Genomic DNA, 19,902 nt, shown 5'->3' with positions numbered 1-19,902 from the left:
TCCAAGAAACACATTTAAAAACCACTGGCACACACGGATGGATTTTTGGAGAGTGTTCTTTTTTTATTTAGGCAGAAAAGCATAATTAAGGGAGAGGGGAAAAAATCACTTGCAATCTTAACACCCACTACCCACTGGACATCCATACACTTACACGGATACACACACATTTCTCCTCGTGCAAAAAAAAAAAAAAAAATCACACTACATATTACCCTGTGCCTATCTTCTTTATGGGACAACAAATCAGGGCTCTCTCTCTCTCCACTCCTCCGTGACTCACCTCTACAGCATACTGTCTAATAAATGCACAGCATGAGTACTGTCTGGACTCATCACAATTGGGTGTTATATTGTCTTCAATAACTTTATTGTTGTAACTAAACATGTTCTGTGTTAAGTCAAACAATAGAGAAAAAAACAAAAAAAAAAGAAGAAAAACACATCTCAAATCCCACCACCTCAGAGATAACCATTGTTAACAAATTGATGTACATCTTTCAACACACGTATTCCTACGTACATTTATTATTTTACATAAACTGAATCGTAGACACTAAGTTATTTTGCAACACGCTTTTTCCACTTACATAAACCAAGTTTTGATAAAGCAAATACAACCTCAAAAATCTTTGAAAAATGTACTATCTAATGGAATCTTAACACAAACTCTCTATGAAATGAAGCATTCTTTTATACAGTGAATTTCTTCCTACTCCTCACAGATATACCAGGTTAATTTTTTAACATGTGTGTGTATCTGTGAATTCCATATTTCATTTATTAGGTTTGCTTTAGGAAGAGTGCCCTTGAAATAAAAATCAGCCTTATGTACTAAATCGGAGTTCTGAGCCAAAGTCAGTGTCCATAGCACAGACTGCTGAAACCCAGAGCATTTGGAGCTTCTAGTATATATTCTGGATTTTCTCCATCAGTCTAGGACTGAAGACACCGATCTCTGGTGTCAGTTGAGATTTCACCAAGGTTCTGGTTCTAGAATGAGTCACTGGCTAAGGGTCTGATAAGCAAAGGGCGGAAGTGGGCAGAGTGTGAGAAGGGTGGGGAAGGTCCTTGATCTGATCGGAACAACCCAGAGAACACACCCATGTCCCACACATTTGCCAGGGGGCCATCATAATAACCAAGCACCCCTTTGCATCTGTAGAACATGGTTACGTGTTTATTAATTTGCCATCCTGTTGTTAATTTGTCCCCGTTTTCCAGATGAGGCTTGGTGAGATTCACTGAGATCATGCATACAAAGAAAGCCCTGAGCACAGTGCTTGGCACATAGTGGGCACTCAGTAAAACTCGGTGTCACTGAGAAGACAGAATGAGAATGAGCATGCTGTGGAGTCTTTCACCTGCCTCTCCTCTGGGACAGGTTACTCTTTCATTCTGTAGACTATAATGACATGGAAATTCCAAGATACCAAGAGACAATGATGAATCAAAGATGAGTTCCCAAAAGAGAAATCACATCCCTTATTCCCCATCAAATCTAAAGCCTAATAAAGTCCATATAGCACTCATGAGGCCTCTAACCTTCTGCCTAAAAGTGGTCATCATCACAGCAAAACTGAGCCTCAGAATGGACCTAGCTTACTTGGTGATGGAGGAAGGCAACAGAAGAACTTGGCCCATGGCACCCAGCTGACCATGTCAGCAAATAGAGAGGCCTTCAAAACCTTTGCATTCCTGTTCCCTGGAGAAACTGAGGATTGCAGTAAAGTCTAATTACAACCTCTTTTTGCCTTGTTTGAAATACAAAGGGACAATGTAGCCCTAATATATTTATAGAAGCAAGTAGAGATTCAAATAAAGGAAGAGGGGTACCAAAAAAAAGGGCATACCCATGTTTCTCATCTTCTTTCACCGCAGACCTTAAAAAGGAACCAGAAGCCTCAGCAGTCCATGCTAAAGAATCATTGTCACATTCTATTAGTTCCCTCTGATCCCGTGAAGAGGGAGGAAAATCATTGCATGGCAATGCCATGTGTCTCAAGCTTCATTAAAGTGATTTCTCCCAAGAGTCTCCTATAGCAGCATGTAAAGCACTTACAACAGTACCTGAATCATCATAAGTAATCAATAAATGTAAATGAGTAGCAGTAGCAGCAGCAGCAGCAACAGCAGCAAGAGACTTGCTGAGATCATTCATTTAGCTACTTGGAATCCTGCTTAGCAAAGAATTCAAGTCTTTTCACAATCAAATGAGTGTTTCTCACAGGAATCCACACTCCTTATACCTTCAGAGCCTGAGACTCTGCCTTCTGTCTCCAGTCTTCCAAGCTCTTCAGCAGACTGAAAAAGTTCTTCAGGATCTACTCTCTCCAGTGTCCTCAAGCCCAAGATGACAGAGATATCCCAGCTGAAGAACTGAATTTCACAGGTCTGACACTGACACAACCCATGGAATTCAGTTCTCAAAGCTGAGGATACACATCGGCTTTTCAGAGGTGGTGCAAAGACCCCTCCTTGCAGTCCAGGCCTGTCCCAGCCCTGTAAAATACAAGAGTGAAAAGCCTGGTAAATCCAATGCAGCTGCTTCCTAGTACCAGGTCTAGTCCTGGCACTCATGAGTTATAAACATCTGGAAGGGACCGGGCCAGCAGTCTGGAAGGCTGATGTGGGTGGATCTCTTGAGCCCAGGAGTTCAGGACTAGCCTGGGCAATATGGAGACTTTGTCTCTACTAGAAATAAAAAATCAGCCACGCATGGTGGCGTGTGGTGGGAGGATCGCTTGAGCCTGGGACTTGGAGGTTGCAGTGAGCTATGATTGCACCACTGCACTCCAGTCTGGGCCACAGAGAGAGACCCTGTCAAAAAAAACTCTGTAGGGGATGTGTATGGTAGACACGCACATCATTAAGCATCATTAAACATGGTAGCTGGCCTTTCCTGCCTCATGGCCCTTCCATATGCCATCCCCCTGGCCTGGAAAACTCGTTCCTCTCTTTAACATCAACTTATCCTGAGGTTCTTGCTTTCAATGTCACTTCCTCAGAGAGGCCATCTATGGCAGAGATTGCTAATTGCTTGCCCAATATATATTCTCTCCTCCTTCTATACTAATAGAACCCTTAAGTGGTATCTGAACACATGGACATGTGACTTTGTTTCCTCACCTGGTGTGACAAAGTGCTGGATATGAGCAGGAGTGGAGAGTTTTTTACTGTTTCCCTCCCTCTTCTCAGGCTTGGACTGTAGACATGGTAGAGAGCCACTGTGGACCATGCAAATGGGTGCAGCCCCTCAGGGAACAGCAGAGCAGCATGCCAGAAGAGCCCCAAAATTGTGAGGCTTCCTTATGCACCCTAGACTGCTTACACCTGCACTGATAGATCAGCAAGAATGGAACATCTACCTTATTTAAGCCACTGTTACTTGGGGATCTCTGTAAGAGCACTTGAATGTTTACCTACCACTCCGTCACCATTAGCCTCCAGCTAGTCTCTTTCATAATATGGGATTCTTTTCCTTCACCATAATTTGTAATTGCTAGATAATTTTGTATAATTATTTGATTAAAATTATCTCTCCAACAAGACTGTTTTCCACATGCACAGAGACCATGCTAGTGCTTTTTAAATATGTATATAGGCCAGGTGTGGTGACTGACACCTGTAATCCTGGAACTTTGGGAGGCTGAGGCAGGCAGATCACCTGAGGTCAGGAGTTCAAGTTTCACCTGGCTAACATGGTGAAACCCCATCTCTAATAAAAATACAAAAATTAGCCAGGCGTGGTGGCGCACACCTGTAGTCCCAGCTACTTGGGAGGCTGAGGCAGAAGAATCACTTGAACCCAGGAGGCAGAGGTTGCAGTGAGCTAAGATTGCACAACTGCCACTCCAGCCTGGGTGACAAAGCAAGACTCCGTCTCCAAAAAAAATAATAAAATAAAGTATATAATAGCCTTATTGAGCTATAGCTATATAGCTCACACACTCGACAATTCACCTAAAGTGAAAAATGCATTGGCTTTTAGTATTTTGCAGAGTTGTACAACCATCATAATCAATTCCAGAACATTTTCATCATCCCCAAAATAGATCCCATAACCATTAGCAGTCAATCTCCATTCCCCTCCCTCACCCCTGGGGAATCACTGATCTACGTTCTGTCTATATATATGCTGGACATCTTATATAAATGAAATCATATAATCAGTGGCCTTTTGTGACTGGCTTCTTTCACTTAGGATAATGCTTTCAAGATATATCCATGTTTTAATGCGTATCCATACATCCTTCCTATGGATGAATAATATTCCATCGTTAGGATCTACCACATTTTATTTATCCATTCATCAGCTGATGGGCATTTGGGTTGTTGCTACTTTTTGCCTATTTGATAATGCTTCTATGAATGAATACCCATGTACAAGTTTTGTGTGGACATAAGTTTGCATTTTCTTATGGATGTGTGAGCCCAAAAGTATCTGAGACAGATCTGAATCCATTTAGGAAGTTTATTTTGCCAAGGTTAAGAACAGGCCTGTCACACAGCCTCAGAAGGTCCTGACAACATTGTGCCCAAGGTGGTCAGGGTACAGCTTGGTTTTATACAGTATAGGGAAACATGAGACATCAATCAGTATATGTAAGATGTACATTGATTCAGTCTGGAGAGCTGGGACAACTAGAAGCAGGGGTGGGGGCTTCCAGATCATAGGTAGATGCGAGACAAACTGTTGCATTTTTTTGTCTCTGGTTAGCCTTTTACTGAATACACAGTTTACATGTGAGAGGAGGGTCTTATTCCTTAGTCTGGCTTAGGGAAATAATAGGGCAGAAGAAGCAATTAGACATGCATTGGTCTCACATGAGTGGAAGAATGACTGAATTCTGTCTGTCCTTTGTCCACAAGGAATTTCCTCGTGGGCAAATTGTGAGGGAGGTATGTAGCTTTTTTATCTTTGTAGCTAGCTTACGTAGGAATAAAATGGGAGGCAGGTTTGCCTCACACAGTTCCCAGTTTGACTTTCCTTTGGCTTAGTGATTTTGGGAGTCCTGAGATCTATTTTCCTTTCACAGATGTATACCTAAGTGTGGAATTTCTGTGTCATATGTTAACTCTATGGCTCTCAGTTGATGAATGGCCAGACTGTTTTCCAAAGCAGCCACACTATTTTACAATTCCACCAGCAGTGTATGAGGGTTCCAGTTTCTCCACATCTTGCCAATACTTGTTAATGTCTATCTTTTGAGTATAGTTATCCTAGTAGGCATGAAGTGGTATCTCACTATGGTTTTGATTTGCATTTCCCTGATGGCTAGTGATGTTGAGTATCTCTTCGTGTGCTTACTGGCCATTCGTATGGCTTCTTTGGAGAAATGTCTATTCAGAATTTTTTATCAATTTTGTAATTGAGTTGTATTTTTATTATTCAGTTGTAAGAGTTCTCTATATATTCTAGATACAAGTCCCACATGTATAATTTACAAATATTTTCTCCCATTCTTAGGGTGGCTTTTTAACTTTCTTAATGGGGTGTGTGCATGTGTTTTGTGTAACATTATTTCCAGCTTCTAGCATAATGTCTTGATCATAGTAGGCACTCCAGTGATGGAAGGATGGCAGGAAGGAAGGAAGGAGGGAAGGGAGGGGGGTGGGAAGGGGAGGAAGGGAGGGAGGCTAGGTCTCAGGTATGCAGGCTTCCATCACAACTGTCCCAGCACCGACTGACAGCTAGGTTAAACAGTAAAAGCTGATTGAGCCAGTGGCCTTATACAAAGGCTGGAATGCAACAAAAGCCCACCAAGAGTTTTGCCTGGACACTAAAGCATGACAAAATAATGAAGGAATTCTTAACAAGACCCATTCAGGATTAAAAAAGTTTTAATGGGGATCTGAAGAAACTCCCCAGGCCTCCACAAACAGGTTTATTGGGGGTCTAAAGGAACTCCCCAAACCTCCATGATTTAGCAGGAGACAAGATAAGTAATCACCCCAGCACCTGGACCCATTTAGATTAAGTAAATTTACTGAGGCTCTAGAGGAAGGTCTTCAGGACTCAGACCTTAGTTATAGATTAAAAGAAATTAATCACTAATGTCTTTAGATGAACGCACACTTACACGTAGACATATAGCTTAGAAAACTTTGTAATTTTGAGTTGATCTAGTGATAATTTCCGGGCCTTCTCCCTGTAACTGGTTACAAAAATAAAAACTCTCTTCCTCACCAATTCATCTGCATCTCGTTATTGGGCCCCAAGAAATAGCAGCCTGACCCTCAGTTTGGTCCAGGAACAGGAGGGAGGGAGAAAAGGAAGGGAGGGAGGGAGAGAGGGAAGGGAGGGAGGGAGGGAGAGAGGGAAGGGAGGGAGGGAGGGAGAGAGGGAAGGGAGGGAGGGAGAGAGAGAGGGGAGGGAGGGGGAGAGAGGAGGGAGGGAGGGAGGGAGAGAAGGGAAGGAAGGGAGGGAGGGAACTTACTTTTAAACCACACAGTTTAATTTCCTTATTTTAAAGATGGGGAAACTAAAAAGTTAAAAACATTAAGATGACAACATGATGAGATAACAAAAACAAGGTGATAGGCTGGGCACGGTGGCTCATGCCTGTAATCCCAGCACTTTGGGAGGCAGAGGTGAGGGGATCATAAGGTCAGGAGTTTGAGACCAGCCTGGCCAACATGGTGAAACCCCATCTCTACTAAAAATACAAAAATTAGCTGAGCATGATGGCACGCACTTGTAGTCCCAGCTACTCAGGAGGCTGAGGCAGGAGGAATGCTTGAACCTGGGAGGTGGAGGTTGCAGTGAGCTGAGATCGTGCCACTGCACTCCAGCCTGGGTGACAGAGTGAGACTGTCTCAAAAAAAAAGTGATAGAAGTTAAAACTGGGTTTTAACCCTAGCTTGTCTCCTACCAGCTATGGGAACTAGGCAGGTCATATAACCTCTCTACACATCACAGACCTCCTCAGAAATGGTCCTCTCTCACCAATCAGGTATTGGAAGGAGCAAAGTAAACTAATGTATAAGAAACCACTGCTTGAACATGAGTTATAATTGAGGCCAAAGGTCAAATAGCTACATCAGCCTGGTCAGAAAATGATGGCAGGTGGCCCAATTTCTGGTCCAGGGTGAAGCATAGAGTGCCATATTTTATTTTTCAGATTGTTGCTGATTTTCTTCACCAATAAGAAGACTTTCTGGTTCAGTGCAGAAAAGCGGACCACTAAATTTGTGGCAAATCACACAAATCCTGGGTCCTCCCACCACTGACAGTCCTAAACAAGAAGCGTTGCTTCCACTAACTGTAGCCCCAAGCCGAGATTGTTTTATTCACGACTGGATCCCTGGCACCTAACTGTGCCTGGCACATGGCAGATGCACAAAAGTAGTGTTTAGTTTGTGGACAAATGAATGAGTGGGTGAACAAATGAATAGCACTGTAAAATAAACCTGAACCCCACAATCTTAATGAAGCCAGGGGGAATTAATCTGCAGATAGAAGGATTCTGGGGTAACATTTGGGTATATCTGGAGAAAGCAAAGGGTAATGCTTAGACAACAGGCTCTAGAGTTTGGTTGCCAGTGTTCTAATTCCAGCTCTGAGACTGCCGTGAGTGCAGAGGGAAAAAGCGGCAGCCACGCATTTTCATCTCTGCTTAAACTTGCATCTATTTATGTCTATCGCTGTGCTACATCCATGCCTTTCATTCCTTCTGTTCCGTGCCAGGCTTCATGCTCCCGTTCAGCCATGGCCCTGAGCCAAAGCTCAGGCATTTTTTTATTGTGGTTGGATCCACACAATTTGGTGATTACTATATAAACGTTTTGTATTGCTCATGCTGCAGCACCAAATCCGTTTACTCATAATGATTCACTAGAGACACTCACTTCCCTCAAGTGACATGTAATGGCTTCTCCATCACCCTCAGTGTGGCCTTTTACCACTTAGAATACAATGTAAATTATTTGAGAGTTTCCACTTTTTTAAGTAAGCGTTGCCTTCCCTTTCACATGAAGGAAAACCAAGACATGGAAGGGGAAAAGTGCTCCAACTTAGGTGGTTTTGCCCTGTTGCCCAGGCTGGTCTCAAATTCCTGGACTCAAGCAATCCACCCACCTCGGCCTCCCAAAGTGCTGGTATTACAGGCGTGAAACACTACAACCAGCCAACAAGGCACTTTCACGCAAATCTCACTTCGCTCTCAAAAGCCATAAAAAAATGCCACTGCCATCCTCACTCGATTAAAAAAGAGGAGGAGGAGAAGGAAAAAGAAGAGGAGGAGGAGGAAGAGCAGCAGCTAAGCAGTTAAAACATCCACCTAGCACATACAACTAACACTTTTAACCATTCGGCCCCACTGTCTGGCTCTTGCAGACAAACAAAGATGGTTTCTTCCCTAAAGGAATTCAAAGACTAGATAAGGTGGCAAGGTATACAGATGAAAAATAAGTAACTGCAGAATGCTAGATAAATATGTACCCAGCCTGGCCTTCACAAGAGAGGTCAGCAGCTGGTAGAAAGGAGACCTTTCATTCGATCCCTCTGCGGGTCCTGCAAGCTCTGCCTTCACAGTACACGTAGAATCTAACTGTTTACCCTCACCCAAGCCACCATCAGCTTCCACCTAGGAGACCCACAACAGTGAGGTCTCCTGATTCCGCTCCTGCCTCTGCAGTCCACCCTCCAAATAGCAGTCAGAGGGATCTTATTAAAAGATAACTCACAAGTAGGAGCTGAACAATGAGAACACATGGACACAGGGAGGGGAACATCACATACGGGGGCCTGTCAGAGGGTGGGGGGCAAGGGGAGGGAGAGCATTAGGACAAATACCTAATGCACGAGGGGCTTAAAACCTAGATGACAGGTTGATGGGTGCAGCAAACCACCATAGCACATGTATATCTATGTAACAAATCTGCAGTCTGTACATGTATCCCAGAACTTAAAGTATTAAAAAAAAAAAAAAAAAAAAAGAGGCCAGGCACAGTGGCTCACGTCTGTAATCCCAGCACTCTGGGAAACCAAGGCAGGCAGATCATCTGAGGTCAGGAATTCAACACCAGCCTGGCCAACATGGTGAAACCCTGTCTCTACAAAAATTCAAAAATTAGCTGGGCATGATGGTGGATGCCTGTAATCCCAGCCACTTGGGAGGCTGAGGCAGGAAGAATTGCTTGATCCTGGGAGGCGGAGGTTGCAGTGAGCCGAGATCATGCCATTGCACTCCAGCCTGGGAGACAGAGCAAGACTCCGTCTCAAAAAAAAAAAAAAAAAAAGGAGAGATAAATCAAATCATGTCACTCCCCTGCATAAAGCTCTCCAGCAGCTTTCCATCACACAGAGAACAAAACCCAAACCCCTCAGCATGGCCTACAAGGCCCATGTCATCCGGCCCCTGCCTCTACCTCCAATCTCATTTTCTACCATCCTTCCCTCATCCATCCACTGCTGCCCACCTGGCCTCCTTGCTGTTCTTAATTGCACCAAGCTGTTACCTCTTCCTGGAAGGTTCTTTCCCAAAATATTTCCACTGTTCACCTGTCACTTCTTCCAGACTCTTCTCAAACCTCACCTCATCAGAGTCCATCCCTCACCCACCCTACCTAAAGGAACCACAGACATGCCCCACCCATTCCCCAAACGTTCCAGCCCCTTGCCTGCTTTTCCGCCTCATACAATTTATTATTAGTTTACAGTTACTTGTTTACCGCCTTTCTGCCTTGTAAGAGTGAAAGCTTCATGGGAGTAGGCCCTTTAACCAGAAGAATGCCTGGCACAGAGTAGGTCAGTTTCTCAATCTTTTTTTCATTATCATCCTTCTAAGGAACCTTTTCAGACTTTTTTCCTAATCCCCCCCTACTATGAAATGTAGGTACAGATATACTATATGTCTACATATATACTATATGTCTATATATACTATATGTATATTTGTACTTTACACACAGAGGTTTTTTTCACCAGGGGGGCCAATTTTCATGCTCTTCAAGGGGAGGCATATCTTCCCCATGGAATAGGTGCTTGATAAAAATTTGTTGAATGGATAAAACTCCTGAGGAGAGCAGCAAGCTCTGAAAGATGGACATTGTTCAAGGCATAAAGTTCAGCTGGGGAAATTCCAAGCCTCCCCCAACTCAACCCTCTCATCTTTGTAGCATGAGTACATCCTGTCATGCTGTGTCTGGTGACTATCCGGTATTTTTCTAATGCAGATTTTCAGCTTTAAAACAAAACAAAACCCTACTCTTGTTTTGCATCCCAGCTCCCACTGCTATTTTGGATCCTTGAATTCACTTTTTTTCCACTTTCCTCCCCAGGCAAGCTTTAAAACCCAGATAAGGCCCGCTCCATTCGTACAGAGTTTATTCTTTCCTTCATCCTACAACCTGCACTGAGTTCCTATGTGAACCAGGCACTACAGATGAAAAGATGATGATGATTCAATCCCTGCCCTCTGGAAGCTTATGAGGGTGTGAGGGCAGACAAACAGGATGCTAAGTTCAACATACCAAGGGCTCCAGGAGAAGCAACAAAGTGCTTTGAAAGGACAATTGCACTGACCCAGTGTAACCTCTCCTTGCTCATCCATTCACCCATCACTGACTTACAGAGCACCTGCTGCATGTGTCGGACCTGTGCTAGATCCTGGGGTTGCAGCACAGACAAGACCAGCATGGCCCATGGAGATCACCAAACAGGAGAGACTGAAATCTCACTGATATTCACAAAAATAAGTGAGCCCAAATATGATAAATATGACCAGTGGAAAAGCTCAAGATTCTGTGAAGCACCTGGTAGTTGGAAAGAAATGACATTTAAGGAGAAACCCTGAAGAATAAGTAGAGCATGGTCTGGTGAAGACCAAGTAAAAGGGAGTTCCAAGCACAGGGAACAGAATTTCCAAATGGTCACAAATAGGATGTGACCAGGCACACTTGTGAGGACGGAGAGAGACTTCTCTACTGAGGTTAATAACGAGACTAGGAATGGCATGAGGAGAGGGAGGCCCAGAAAAGCAAGAGCCGATTCATATTGGCCTTGCTGAGAAATACAGAGTTGACCTTAACTAAAGACAGAGGAAACACGGAAGGAATGTAATCCAGGTTGTATTTTTTAGAGGAAATACAGCTGGGAGGAGGGTAAAAAATCATCCCACACATCTGTCATCCAATCACACAATTTAACATGTGATCCTGCGGGGTCTTGCACCTATCGGTGAAAGTCTTGTGAGACTGTGAAATTCTCAAAGGCAGATATCACATTTTCTGCCTCTTTTAACCCCATCCCACAACAGCAGTGTACAGTACATGGTAGACAATTAGAAAACACTTCTTGAGTAATTATTTTACAATAACAAAATCTATGTTTTTATTATGATTAACCACTCCTTCTCTCTGCCCTCTGAAAGTTCCCCTCCTGTCCTCAGTCCTCTTCCCATCCTCTGCCTGACTGACATATTCTGATTCGGAAGACCACAGTATCTTTCAGATGACCTCCCACCATATGAGAGAAAATTATAAAGGAACCCAAAAGTGGTTATAAATATAGTTTGCCAGCTCTCACCCCAAAAAATACTACTGTGGCACTTTGCTTTTGCTATACAGAGTTAGAATAAAGGAATGGGTTTTCAGTATGCGTGGCTTTTAAGAGAGACTTACCTAGTATAACTTTACAAATTCGATATCCTTTCAAAGCTAAATTAATCCTGGTCTTTCGGTTCATTCTCAAAAGGTGTAAAGGAGATACATCCAAATTCCTTTATATGCTAGCTATAAAAAAAAATTATGTAGTACATAACGTAGCACTTTATTTTTTAAAAAAATTTTTAAATAGTCTGCATAATTATCTCATTTAGATCTCTGCACCGCCTTAGGAGGAAAGCTGGAGCTAGCATGGAAACATTTTTGGGCCAAGAAATGTTTGCCAAGAAGAAGCTGTAAGGTGATCCTCCAGTATTGAAATTTGCTAGACCTTTCTGTAAAAAAAAATTCCCCTTATAACCATGAGGTGAGTTCCCGCAAGGTGAAAAGTGACATTACTAAACACAAATAGCCAAACAAATAATTGCAACCCATACACCTTGTGCTGGGCACCTCTAGGCGCTGGGACCCAGTCAGCTGGGAATCAGACACCTGGTATAAAACATGCTTAAAGTCGCAGAAACTGATGGCTAGATTCACTAAGCAGAAACAGGCAATACATTTCTCTCTGGTCTTCCAGCCTATACATTTCAAACTTGGTAACTGTTTTCTATTTGGGGATGGGGAGAATATTCTAAGTTTCACCCCTGTTTCCATGGTCTTGATGTTGTCTCTATGTGAATGGGCTCTGCCTATATCTGGGGTCCATTCCCTTTGTAGTTACTCAGGTACGAGTCTCTGGGGACAAGTCCCTCCATAAAGGCCACCACCTCCCAAAGAGCTTCTCCAATTCCCTCCCCACGTCCACAGCCTTAGATGCTTACCTTTGTGGAAACAATTCTCTCCTTCCAATCTCCAGGAAATAAACTCTGCGGAAGCCCAAAATGTCTTATTTGACCTGAATGTGTCCTCTATCCTTACAATGCCTGGCTCATGGAAAGCTCGCAAATGAATAACAGTTATCACTGTAGTTAAGATGTATTAAATGCTTATTATGGGTGAGGCTAAATGAATTCTTTCACTAAAAATTCCTAATAACACTGTGAGGTAGGTACTATGATCAACATCATTTTATAAATGAGAAAAAATAGGCTCAGAATGGTTCAGCAGCTTGCCCAGGCCACACAGCTGGCAAGTTAAGAAACTAGGTTTTCAACTTAATCATGCTGCCTCCAGAACCCAGGCTTCCAACCACTCTGCTGTATTGACTAAGTGAATTAAGTGAGCATTACCAAGGTCATCAAACCAATGAGCCTCACTACAGTCCCCAATGCTCAGTCCAAGGCACTTCCTTCTCTTCATCAAACCAAGTCCTGGTTTCACTGGAAGAAGGAATTGAGCCTTTAGGACAAAGGCAGAGACAGCCCACACCTGCCATCCTCAACCAGCTCTTACACATAGAAATAATCATCCCCGGGAGAAAGGCTCTCAGGCAAGGTTAATAACAAACGTAATGGTTTTACAATAGCTGCTGCTACAAAAAGCAAAACAAAAAAAAATTTCTGGGTGACTAAGTAACATGAATTCCTAGAAAACGAGTCTTCATCCATCCCCCTCTGAATTGCAAGATGATGGTGTGTTTTAACGGTAAATGAACACGGCATTCCCAAAGCCGTCAAGTTAATGAGTCAAGTAAATCCTCAGTCTTCTCCTTATCCAGATTTTTATCTTCCCCACTGTCATTATCATCTTGCTCAGAAAATCATTTCTGGGCCTTTCTCCTGCTCCAAAGAGCTGGATTGTCATTTAAAGGCCTGTTAACTAACTGGAATTGCTGTTCTGCAGCTGCAAATAAAATTCACACACAGCCCAGATGAGTTTATCATGGGAGTTGATTAATTAGCAGTTACGGAGCCCTGAAAATAGAGTTCCATTTCATTAACATAGACATGAAATGTTTTGGTGCATATTGTTGTGATTTAAACATTTTGCTCCACGGCGGAGAAGATACGGAGTTGTAGGAAAAATGGGAAGTCTATGGGATAATCAGGAGTGAGATCAAATGTAAAGGATTTTTTTTTTAATAATGTAATGGTTAACATTGAGCTCAGGTCTTTCCTACCAGAGTCTGTTCTGAGCATTTCCTGTGACTAATTAGCTCATTTGGCCTTCGTGACCATCCTAGGAGATAGGCGCTATTATTGTTAGCATTTTATACAGGAGGAAATTGTAAACCAAAAACAAAATGTGAAGCACCCCCCACCCCAACCATCTGAATGGACTTCCTTCTCAGCCAAGGCTCTTTTAAAATGTAACCTGAGAGACTGTTTCGGGCCATGATGAGAAGTGGGGTTCGAACATGCCTCATTATACCTCTCCGGCATTAACATCAACACAGACTGTAAGTCTGATAAGAAATATCTTATGGGCCAGGCACCACGGCTCATGCCTGTAATCCCAGCACTTTTGGAGGCTGAGGCAGGCAGATCTTCTAAGGTCAGGAGTTCGAGACCAGCCTGGCCAACATGGTGAAACCCTGTCTCTACTAAAAATACAAAAATGAGCCATGCGTAGTGGTGCCCGCCAGCTACTCGGTGGTGTCCCAGCTACTCAGGAGGATGAGGCAGGAGAATCGCTTAAACCTGGGAGGTGGAGTTTGCAGTGAGCCAAGGTTGTGCCACTGCATTCCAGCCTGGGCAGCAGAGTGAGACTCTGTCTTGAAGAGAAGAGAAGAGATTTTACAACCTATTCTCTGTAAGGCCTAGTACTTAAAGGCTTCCTCTGCAAATAAGAACTTGGGTTCCACAATCCTTCATCTTAACCCAACCATTACTTTCTGTTGATCCCAGGTCTTTAGACAAACTCAACCGTCAACCAGAAAATGTTTAAATTTATCTATAGCCTGGAAGCCCACGCTCTGAGTTGTCCCACCTTTCTGGACCAAACTAATGTATTTTTTAAATGTATTTGATTGATGTCTCATGCTTCTCTAAAATGTATAAAACCAATATGCACCTGGGCCACCTTGGACCCATGTTCTCAGGACCTCCTGAGGGCTGTGTCACGGGCCATGGTCACTCAAATTTGGCTCAGAATAAATCTCTTCAAATATTTTACAGAATTTGGCTATTTTTTGTTGACAAAATGAAGGCACACAGTTACTAAACAGAGCCAAGGTTAACACTCAGGCTGGCTCCAGAGCAGTGGTTCTCAACTGGAGGGGCAGGGGGAGTGGAAGGGGAGGTTTAACCTTCCTAGGAATATTTGCAGTGTCCGAAAATATTTTTGATTGCCATGAGTTGATTGTCATTTTAAGGTGTCATGAGCTGGGAGGCATCCAGTGGGTTGAGGCCAGAGATGCTGATAAACACCTTAGAATGCACAGGTCAGCACCCCCTAATAGTAAAGAACTTCCAGTCCTAAAATGTTAATAGCGCTAAGGTGAAGAAACTCTACTCCAAAACCTGGTCCTTGCTATTGTGTCCAAGACTTGCGCCCAGAGAAAAGGGCAGGTGACCAGTGATCATCTCCCTTCCCTACGTAGCAGCTGTGTTACTTCCTGGCAGGTTACCTCAGCAGCAACAACTTACAGGGTTGATATTATTTCACTTGCCTGAAGGCTGAATTTGACCTCTTAAAAGCCCTGTGAGATCTCAGGTTTCCTAGCAAAAGCTATGAAATCCCTAGAAATAATAATTAAACATGTGACATTGGAGCAGAAATAGCAAATCACCAATAGAATAAAAATGAGATTCTAGAAAGATATCTGTGTACATGCTGTAATTTAGGACCAGGTAAAAATATCCTTTCAAAGCAGAGGAAGAAATCAAAAAGCAGGAGAGCGGAGTGTACGAGAACTCTCTGTACTGTCTATGCAATGCTTCTAGAAGTCTAAAACGATCCTAATGCTAAAATTTTAGTTTTTAAAAAAAGTAGAGGAAAAACTAGTACCTAAAGAGGAAAACATTAACATCAGATCTGTCTTATATCATACACAAAAATATACTTCAGATGGATGATGGAACTAAATGCACATGAACAATGTGATAGCAACAAAAACTATAGAAGTTTCAAAGGTAAATATAAAAATAAATCTTTACAGTCTTCACTTGAGGAAGTCCTTTCTCAATGAGACACAAAAACAATTGCAAAAAAGACTGACAGGTTTGAGACTATCTGTGTGGCAATACAATTGCACACTGGAGCAGCAAAGAGGATCAGTTTAGTAAAGAAATAACCAGAGTTGTTTTTGCAGCTTTCTTCTGGGAGATAATCCAGAGCCAAAACTTTGAATCTCGGGTTACAGAAGTCAAAGGGAAAGGCCCTGGTGGGGAACACCCATTTGGCATCCCTCTCTAATTTGCTTTAGATTTAACAGGGAAGTTTTTCTTCCTTCTCTCTGTTCCTGGTGTCCCCAGTTGAAGGAAGTCTCTGGCAAGCTGATGGATGTTATTGGTACACAGTTGTGACCTTAAGCCTAATTCTGGGTTTGGCTAGAACAACTGGCTCTTTTCTTACTATTTTAATGTCTGAACTGATACGCATGACATTTCCTCCAGCAGTGGGGGCAGCTGATAATGATGACTGTAGGCCAGATGAGTGCTGATTGCTACACACCAAGATTACCCTAAAATGGAGGCAGTGCATGACCCCCTCCAGTACTAGAGACAAAGCTAGAGAAAATACTCAGCTCCACATCCAAAACTCTGAAATTAACTTCCCCTGAGATATGCAGAGTTTTATGCTCAAACTTCCAAAAAATATTAAAAATTCAAGAGTCATTTTTTTCAGCATGAACTTGCGCACTCTTTTTTTTGTATATATACACCATGATTCAGCAATGAACTTGTGTTCTTATCTCCAACAAGGAATGTATCTAAATAGTCATATCTTTAAGGATACAAGTTTTTAGCAGTCAGGAACCTAGCAAAGAACTATACAAAGAGGTAGATAGCCCTCAGCCACCCCTTTGATGGTGTATCCACGCATTTGCATTGTCCTATTATCTTTTCTTAGAGAATCAAAGGACCTTTCTAAGATCTTGGAGAAAGAGTAACAAATAGTATGTAAGATATTATATCAGAGTCAGTCTGGAATGGGAAAAATCAGATGTGAGTTCCTACTGGAAAGTGGAGCCTTAAATCGATCACTTGATCTCTTTGAGTTTCAATTTCCTTTGCAGTAAAATGGATTTAATTCATTGATTTAACAAATATTTAATAAGTTCCCATTATGTGCTAATTGTACTGTTTCTACCAAGCTTACAAATTTTATGAAAGAATTACATGAAATAACAAAAATGCTTTACAAAGTGTAAGTCATAAAAATAATTTGTAAGTTATTGTTAAAAACAGAAGATTTTCTCTTGTTATTAAAGACCAAAGCCCAGAACAAAATAAGAAACGTTTGCCAGATTGTATTAAAGACCGAAGCCCAGAACAAAATAAGAAACGTTTGCCAGATTGTAGAACAACCAGAAGGAGGAATCCCCATTGCAGTTCAAAAATTGCCCAAAAGCTGGCTTTTAGGGACCACACCCAAGACTATAGATTGCTGACAGCCACAGAAAACAAGTATTTACTACAGGTTGAGTTCAAAGGCCTCCACTGAGAACCTAAAACTACACAGAACTGAAGCAGTGCATGCGTCTGATTCCCGCAGGGCCTTTGGAGAAAGTGGGACTCTAGAAATTCAGAGATGTGAAGAGGGCCCAGGAATGCATCACCAGGGGCCATCCAGTCAGCTCCTCACCCCATCCCAGGCCTGGCCTCACGGAATCCTGAAGATGAAACACCACCCACTCCACAAGCTAACAGTCCAACAACTCCAAACAACCGGCACGACCCCCAGAGTCCACCTTCTCTCTCTCAAAGAGCTTCTTGTATGGCTGCTTATCTGTTCCAAGGAGTACCATGCATAAGGACAGCAGTATGATTTTAAAAACAACAAAAACAAATAAAGAGAAGCCAGTTCTGTCCAAAACCCATTGTTAATTATGGGGATAAAGTGTCAGCAGAGCGCTACACTCAGAAGGGTTTGGGGCAAAATCAAAGCAGAACCAGGGAACACAAATAAAATAAAGGACACTGCACTTTGGGAGGCCGATGCGGGCAGATCACCTGAGGTCAGGAGTTCGAGACCAGCCTGGCCAACATGGTGAAACCCTGTCTCTACTAAAAATACAAAAATTAGCCGGGCATGGTGGCGCACGTCTGTAATCCCAGCTACCCTCGAGGCTGAGGCACAAGAATTGCTTGGACCCAGGAGGTGGAGGTTGCAATGAGCCGAGATCGTACCACTGCCCTCCAGCATGGGTGACAGGCCAGGAGCAAGACTCCATCTCAAAAGAAAAAAAAAAGAAAGAAAGGACACTGAATGTGAAGGTCTCAAATGACAAGAAAATACAGTAATACAATAATTAAACCCACTGAGGCATCAAGAAAGAAAAGTGACACTGTTTGCCAATTAGTATACAAGTCACGTTCAGTATGTAAAAGATTCTTTAAAAAAATAGAAAATTTAAAAAAATTCTTAATATCCAAAGACACGATTGAGATTGAGAATAGGAACACAATAAACAAAAATAGCCATAGTCCTCCAACCCTGAAACCTAAGAGCACCATATTTACTGTGCAGTATTTTCATGCTATTGTCACTGCAAGAAAGTTTATGACTTGCTAAATAGAGACCACAGTCTACAACTCCAGGTTTACAGCATATTATTTTATCATCCATAGAGATTCTAAACCACTTCCTGACCCCACTCTATCCCACCCCACTCTGAAAATAACAAAATGTTAAAAATATGTCCCTTTTGGAAATGGAGCCACATCTTTACTAAAGCACTGGAAATATCTCCAAGTCACTGACATTTTTATATTTCTAGACCATGACAAAAGTCCCACCTACTTTAATTCTAATGTCATTTCAATATGCCTTAACGTCTTGATTATATCTTTAATGTGCCATTTACTCTGCAATAATCCACTGTACAAAAGCCTGCTGCCTCTCAAACAGAAGATAAGTACATAAGAAATCAGCTTGCAATGATTGTTTTCCCAGCTCATACTCACAGCTAGTTCCTAAAATTTCATTTTATTTTATCATTTCCAATTCAGCCGCCGTTCTCCCCCTCCTCGTTGTGCTGCTGTCTCCTGTACATCCTGCCCCCCCTTTGGCATGCCTTCCGGCCCAGGGTTTACCACTCCAATAGGCCCTGCTGGTGCCATCCAGGGAAGGAAGAGCGGTCAGGCGTCTTGGAGAAAGAGCATCTTTCTGGAGAAAGACTCTTATTTGCTGGGGTAGACGAAGGCAGCTAAGGCCTATTTGCATATGCTTTTATTCCATTTCCACACCCTGCACGCTAACCCTCTCTGGAAAGTCCCTTCTAGATCCCTCCTCGGCACAGCGAGGGAGGAAGAGGCTGGGCCGGAATGGAAGGTTCCAGCCTGGCAGTGTCAGCTTCTCTCCGGGGAGCTGAGGGGAAAGCCTCCACCTCCCCCACTCATGCGTGCAGGGTCCGGACCCCCGGGTCGGAGACCCACTTGCAGCACGTGCCAGGAGCCGCCTGCTGCTTTGGCCTGCGCGCTCTAGAGCGTTCTGTGCAGGATGCGCCTGCTCCCCTGCAGCCTCCCCCGAGGAAGTTCTGGTCAGGCGCTGGGTCCCCAGGCTTCCTGTCTGTACTCTCCGCAGCCCCGCGGGGAAATCCCGAGAGCTTTATCGGCTGCCCAATGAGCCTGTTGGCTTTTCAAGTGCGCGCAGGCTGAGTTTCAGCCAAAACCTCAATTTAAACGTTAATCAAAAATAAATAAATAACATGTGTGCAGGCATTTAAAAAGAGAGACTGCCTTTGGGGTGAAGATCAGGCAGAAAGCTCCCTTGTTTCATTGCTGCAGATACACGAGGCCTGGATTTGCTCACCCTTTGAACAAAGGGATTCTTTGAACTGTAAACTGACCTGGCAGGCGAACACTGAGAAATCTTCCCGAGCACCTTTCTCTGGAAATATGAACATTCAAGGCAGTCCTGTGTGTCAGCTAAAGAGAACAATCATAGCTAAATTTTAATGGGCACTTACTGGGCACCAGGCACTCTGCTAAATGTATCACGTGCATCATCTTCCCTAATCCCACAGCAATCATAGCAGATAGCCCAAATTATTATCTCCATTTTATGATCCCCTTTTACTGATAAGGGAATTTTATCTTTGGTGAGGTTAGGGGGACTTGCCTAAGGTCACGCAATTAGTAAGCGTTTCCATGGGTGCCCTTAGCTGCTCCTTTTCCCAAACTGGGAAGAACTTACAAGGCCTTTGGAATGTGCAACTGCAAACTCAAATTCCCAGTCGAGAAAAAT

The 19,902-nt window shown here is 43.0% G+C and overlaps 1 long non-coding RNA gene across 1 annotated transcript; it reads right to left on the bottom strand.

The window, feature by feature from the left end:
- Positions 1-353: 353 nt before the first annotated feature.
- Positions 354-18,810, bottom strand: LOC116471800 (uncharacterized). The gene is made up of 2 exons (XR_004248877.1): positions 18,621-18,810; positions 354-2,502 (listed from the first exon to the last, which is right to left on the bottom strand). It is a non-coding gene; the product is annotated as an uncharacterized LOC116471800 (long non-coding RNA).
- Between the last annotated feature and the right edge of the window lie 1,092 nt (positions 18,811-19,902).

Source organism: Hylobates moloch, unplaced genomic scaffold, assembly GCF_009828535.3.
Source record: "Hylobates moloch isolate HMO894 unplaced genomic scaffold, HMol_V3 SCAFFOLD_6, whole genome shotgun sequence".
In the NCBI taxonomy this organism is placed as follows: domain Eukaryota; kingdom Metazoa; phylum Chordata; class Mammalia; order Primates; family Hylobatidae; genus Hylobates; species Hylobates moloch.
The sequence above is the reverse complement of the archived record's forward strand: the minus strand, read 5'-3'. Positions and strand labels throughout refer to the sequence as shown.